This window comes from Taudactylus pleione, unplaced genomic scaffold, assembly GCF_031769625.1.
Source record: "Taudactylus pleione unplaced genomic scaffold, aTauple2 ptg001314l, whole genome shotgun sequence".
Classification (NCBI taxonomy): domain Eukaryota; kingdom Metazoa; phylum Chordata; class Amphibia; order Anura; family Myobatrachidae; genus Taudactylus; species Taudactylus pleione.
The window spans coordinates 6253817-6260663 of record NW_028285714.1 but is presented as its reverse complement, the minus strand read 5'-3'; the positions used below and the strand labels follow the sequence as shown (position 1 = coordinate 6260663).

At 35.0% G+C, this 6847-nt stretch overlaps 1 pseudogene; it reads right to left on the bottom strand.

Moving 5' to 3' along the window:
* Positions 1-355: 355 nt before the first annotated feature.
* On the bottom strand, positions 356-475 carry LOC148443231 (5S ribosomal RNA; annotated as a pseudogene).
* Positions 476-6847: the final 6372 nt, after the last annotated feature.

Here is a 6847-nt window from a genome sequence, read left to right as displayed (position 1 = left end):
TAATAATATTGTGTCTATGCACAAGTGATGCAGAAATCAAGAGATGGAATGAATAAAGAAAATAATAGTAATCAAACCATAAAGGAGGCAAAAAATCTCATCAATCGGCACAAATAATCCAATGTTTCATATATGTTAAGGTGAATATTTGAGCTAACCATCATAACTCACTGTATTAGTATAAAAAAATATATATAAAAAGATATTTATATATATGTAAAGCGGGTCAGTTAATTGATAATAACCTGTTGTCCAATCGGCTATATAATAAGAGGGACTAGAATAAAGTCATGAAATGATCACGGATCAACTTGAGAGGAAGCAACATATGGCAACATGAGTAATCCAATAAATAAGGTTACAACACCTGGTATTCCTAGGTGGTCCCCCTCCCTAGTACTAACCAGGCCAAACGCTGTATCGCTTCCAAGATCAGATGAGATCGGGCATTTTCAGCATTAGTATGGTTGTAAACACTGGATGTAATGGATGCCATGTCACCAGACATCCATGAAGGCCCAAAGAGGATAGTGTAAAATTTAAAAGAATAGCCGATCGGATCAAGTCCGGTGCCTGAATGGTATCAACTCCACTACAAGGAGGACCATAAAACTGACCCAAAAGGAGTGTAAAATCACTCCAACCTGTAAGAAACAGACTTCAAAAGAAGCAAGCAAGGGACAAGTTCTCATTCAATCCACCAGGGGATACTGTGTTCATGCGTTGTATCCAGAAGGCTTCTAATTGTAGCAGTTGCTTATCCCTGTCGCTTCCTCTTCTAGACAGGGGAACATGATCGATAATCTTGTAAGATAAAGTTGCCAATGGATGAAGAAAGTCATGCAAATGTCGTGCCACTGGTTGGTCAATTTCTTTGCCCTCCATTGCTTGTCGGATAGCCCTGCGATGTTGCCCCATTCTGATACGAGCTGTACAGGAAGTTTTCCCTATATAAGCCAGGCCACAGGGGCAACGAATTATGTAAATGATGTACTTGCTGGTACAAGTTAACACATGTTTAAGCGGTATACGTCTTCCCGAGTGGGGGTGTACCACGTCTGGGCCTGTTTCCACAAATCGGCATGTGGTACATCCAATACAATTGTAACATCCTGCTTTTTTAGTTAAAAAATGGATTTCAGGATGCATGTGCTCTACAGAAACATCATTATGAACCAACCAGTCTTTCAAGTTCTTGCCTCTTTGATGTCCCAACATAATCCTTGAATCTTTTAGAGGTTTCAAATTAGGGTCAGTGGTAATGATTGGCCACAATCTTTTCGTGTTGTTCATAACCGCCTTACTTGCTGTGTTAAATTTGCTGGTAAAGATCATGGTAGATTTGTTGCTGTCAAGTTCTGTTTGAATCCTGCCAGGATGATTACTTTTCTCAATGGCTTTGTGTTTGGCCATGATTAAATCACTCCATACATATCCTCTGTTTAGAAATTTAAGCATCATTTTATTGATTTCTGTCTCTGCATTGATGTCATTGTTGGTAATCCTGTAAATCCTAAGAAACTGTGAGTATGGTAAAAAAATGTTTAAAGCAATTGGATGATGACTCTGAGCATGGAGGACAGTGTTGCAATCCGTTGGTTTGGCGTACACGCTTGTATTAAAGTTTGTACCAGTCCAATTAATATTCACATCCAAATAATGTACTGTGTCAAAACTATATTCATAGGTGAATTTGATGTGAGTATGCATGATGTTAATCCTGGTCATGGCAGATACAAAGTCCTGTTCAGAGCCTGACCATATTACCAGGATATCATCAATATATCAGGTAAAGAAAAGCACATGTTTCTTGAAATCAAAATTGTTGAAAAAGAGTGTTTTTTCCACTGCGAACATGTAAATATTGGCGAAGGAAGGTGCTACGTGAGAACCCATTGCACACCCTTTTCTCTGTCGAAAAAAGGAGCTGTCAAACAAAGAGTAATTTCTCGTTAATGTCTTTTCAAGCAAATTAATATAACAGAAAAGTGTGTCTTGGATAGCGCTAATTGCATGTAATGCCATAAATTAGGAAGGGAAATATGCATAAAATACCCATCCAATAAAATTATATCATTTATTCAGACAAAAATAGATTAAAAACAAGAACATTCATAACATAGATATAAAGAAGGAATCGGGATTCAAGATGTTAAAATCTCACCAAGTGGAGATGCTGCGGTGGGTTAATGCTAAAAATTAGCAAAGGGTCCCGGGCCAAAGTTAGCTCGGTACCACCGCAGAAAACTTTATAGTAGTCCAAATGGCAACAGGATCCCAAAAGATGTTCCTCCTGATTCACAAACTTGCACCTCCTGCAACGCATTTTGGACCTTTCAGGATCCTTCCTCAGGCAAAGGTAGTTTGTGATTAAAAGACAGATCCTATTTATCCCCTGCAATAATTTCTTATTGGTCCTCCAATTCCCGCTTTTTTCATGGCAAACATCACGATGACGTCACTTCCGGTCTTAACAGGAAGCTGCTTGCGTTCCATCTATTACAACTTCCTAGAAAAGCGGAAGTTATATGCGTTCCACAGTGCAATATATTTTTTTTTTCTCTCTGTTGCTGCACCAAAGAAATGCTAGGGGGTGAATACCAGGCTCCAATCGCGGCCATCTTTGTGGAGTTTTTCAGCGAACTTGAAGTATCCATGTAAGTGTGTTCCACTGATTACAAAGCTATGCCGTACTTAGTATTCCGGCAGGGTCCATCCCTCCCTCAGTGGAACACAAATATACACCGCTCACAGTAGTAGAGGAATCATAAATAGATAAAAGAGAAATATAATAATTAATATAATGAGAAAATGTTAAAAAACATTAAAAAACATTGAAATATATAAAATTAATCTAAAAACCATTTCAATTCAAAATCAAGGTTTAAGCCTTTAGGCGTAAGTGTATCCAAATTAAAAATCCACCTCATTTCGCTGGTGGCCAAATGTTTTTCCATATCCTTTGACCGCCAATGTGGTTTAATTACTTGGATACCCAAAAAATTTTTTATATGATTTTCATTTTTATTATGAATTTTTAAGAAATGGTCCGAGAAGGAATGTGTATTCAAACCCTTCTGAATATTATAGATGTGTTCGGACATTCTTAATTTAAAATTCCTGGTGGTCCTACCAACATAAAACAAACCGCATGTGCATTCTAAAAGATATACAACATATCTTGAATGGCATGTGATTAAATCCTTTATTTTATATGTGGTGCCATTTACTGTAAACTCAGTAATCTTTTTATTATTCATATTAGTTGATGCGGTGGTTCAACACATCAAGCAGCTACCACATCTATGAAAGCCTTTACTCCTTTCGCTGGATTGGTTTGTTTCGGGCAAGACACTCCTAACTAATTTATCCTTAAGGGATGGAGCTCTTCTATATATATAAACTGGTTTTATGGGTAGTACTTCACCTAAAACAGGATCATTTTTAAGTACATCCCAATATTTCCCAATAATTTTCTCAATTTGGTTATGGTGGGCACCATATTGTGTGATAAAAGCCCACTCATAATTGTTTTTTTTATTAATTTTAGATTCCTTTGATTTATCTTTTAGGAGGTCTTCCCTCTTAACCTCTCCTATTTGTTGCTTAGCATTCATCAACAAGGAGTCAGAATAACCTTTTACTTTAATCGTTCAGTCATTTCTTCAATTTGTAGATTTAAAGTGCTTTAATTTGTGCAGTTTCTCTTTAATCTTTTAAACTGTCCCAATGGTATATTTTCAAGCCATCTATTTTGATGTTCGCTATTGGCTTCAATGTAAGAATTAGAATCAGTCACTTTTTTATGGGTTTTTGTACAAATCATTCCATCATCAATATAAATGACCAAATCTAAAAAAACCAATTCGGTTTTACTAATATTAAAAGTCAAATTGATATTAAAACTATTTGTATTTAAAATCTCACAGAAGTTATTAAGATGGGTAATTTCCCCTCTTCAAATAAAAAGTACATCGTCAATAAAACGCCACCAGGTCACCAGGTTTGCCCCTCCTCCTTTTATTGGGTCTATATTTAAAGTTTCCCAATATGCCATAAAGAGGTTAGCATAACTAGGGGCAAACCTGGTGCCCATCGCAGTGCCCAATATTTGTAAATAAAATGTACCATTGAAATAAAAATAATTGTTTTTTAGAATAAAAGAGATAGCTTCTAGGATGAACACTTTTAGATCCTCACTATAAGTACTTTGATCCATAAAATATTTAACAGCCTGTAGTCCTTTTTCTTCTTCAATTATGGTGTATAATGTACTCACATCAGCAGAAATTAAAAAACAATCCTTATTCCATTCAATTTGATTAATTTTTCTTAAAATGTCACCAGTATCTTTTAAATATGCGTTGGTCAATAAAACTAATGGTTGTAAATAAAAATCAACCAATGCTGACAAATTCGAAGTAGGACTGTTTGTACCCGATATTATCGGTCGTCCTGGTGGTTTGGTCACATGTTTATGGATTTTTGGCAAAATATAAATAGTTGCGATACTAGGATTTTCTATATTAATGAAATCCAATTCATTTTTACTCAAAACCCCCTTTTCAAAGGCTTTTTTTGTAAATAACAACAATGATTTAGAAAAATTCTGGGTGGGATCATCCTTTAATTTTTTATATGTAGATTGATCATTTAATTGTCTATTTATTTCATTTACATAGTCTTCTTTGTTCATTAATACCACACTTCCGCCTTTATCAGCCGGTTTAATTATTAAATTGTCATCTTTCCTCAAAGTATCTATTGCTAAAAAATCTTTTTTGGTTAGATTTAGCTTTTTACAGGATCTAACATCTTTTAAGTCTTTGCTCACCAATGAAGCAAAACACTCTAAGTTTCCACTTTTAACATGTTTTGGGTAAAACTTCGATGTCGGCTTGAAAGGGGTTTTTGAAGCACAAATGTTATCACCACTAACCTTGTCAGTGTTTTGCATAAGGAAAAATTTGTTTATACTGAGTTTTCTAATATATTTTTCCAAATCAATGAAAAGTTCAAAATCATTAACTTTTGCTGTAGGGGCAAATTTTAATCCTTTTTTTAGGACTTTCATTTCAGTTGCATTTAGATCATGATTACTTAAGTTAAAAACCTTCCCCTCTTCAGGTATAGTACTTATAACCTGATCTTTTATTTTTTTAGGTGTTAATTTTTTTACCCCTCCTCTTTTACCTCTACTACTTTTTTTTCCCTCTTTATTATTTATTCTCTTCTTGGTATCCAAGTATCCCACTCTAAAAAAGAAGATGATCTGCCATCAGTTTGGTCTCCTTTTAAAGGATCATACCTATTACGAACTGGGACCCTGTAGTCCATCTCATTATTTCATCTCCACTGATGGAAATTTCTTTTATTTCTCATTAAAAAATCTCTATTATTTCTTTTTTGTCCTTCCCATCTATGGTTATTCAATTTTTTCCATCTATATGGATCCTCAGATATCCTATTATTTGGATTTTGGAAAAGTGGGGTTCTATTATGGGGATTTAATTGAAATTCTTTCCTCTTTCCTCCCTTAAGCACCTGTTTGGGAGTTGTAAGTGTGTTTGCTCTCTCATCTATTTGAATTTCTAAATCCCGTTTGGTGGTATCCCTATGGAATTTTTTCTTTTTTTTAATTTTTAATTCTCTAGTATTTTTTTCCAATTTCTCTATAATTTTGTTTTCCCTCTCCTTTATATATTCTGAATCATGGAAAGGTTCTAGAAGAATTTTTAATGAATCTATTTCTTTATTGACCTCTATTTGGTCTAAATGTCTCTACCTTATTATCAAATCAATTAAGGATTGTGAACATTTAGTCAAAATGAAGTTCCATTCCTTGGTAAAACCTTCTTTGTTTTTACCAAAAGACGGTTCCTTATTAATTAATAACCCCTTAGGTATAATCTGTTTGCTCTGGTAATGTTCCAGAGTCATGATTTCCCACCAAAGACGGTTTTCTTTAAGCATACAGATCTCTAACTTATTCATAATGGATGTCAAATCTTCATCAGTAACATTAGGGTCAAAATTATCATCTAAAGTAAAAACATCTTTTACATGTTGTAATCTGGTTTCACGATAGGCAAACATTTTCTTGCAGCACTGAAGGTAATCTGGTATTAACAAAAATGCAAATAGAAAGTTTCAAAGGTGAGTAACCCTCAGATTGCGCAAGAGATACAATTCTGCAGCTCCCAACCACACAGAAGATGAAATAATACCAACTTCAAAATGGTACAACAAAACAGAAAAGTGTGTCTTGGATAGCGCTAATTGCATGTAATGCCTTAAATTAGGAAGGGAAATATGCATAAAATACCCATCCAATAAAATGATATCATTTATTCAGACAAAAATAGATTAAAAACAAGAACATTCATAACAAACTACCTTTGCCTGAGGAAGGATTCTGAGAGGTCCGAAACGCGTTGCAGGAGGTGCAAGTTTGTGAATCAGGAGGAACGTCTTTTGGGATCCTGTTGCCATTTGGACTACTATAAAGTTTACTGCGGTGGTACCAAGCTAACTTTGGCCCGGGACCCTTTGCTAATTTTTAGCATTAACCCACCGCAGCATCTCCACTTGGTGAGATTTTAACATCTTGGATCCCGATTCCTTCTTTATATCTATGTTATGCATGTTCTTGTTTTTAATCTATTTTTGTCTGAGTAAATGATATCATTTTATTGGATGGGTATTTTTGCATATTTCCCATCCTAATTTAAGGCATTACATGCAATTAGCGCTATCCAAGACACACTTTTCTGTTTTGTTGTACCCTTTTGAAGTTGGTATTACTTCATCTTCTGTGTGGTTGGGAGCTGCAGAATTGTATCTCTTG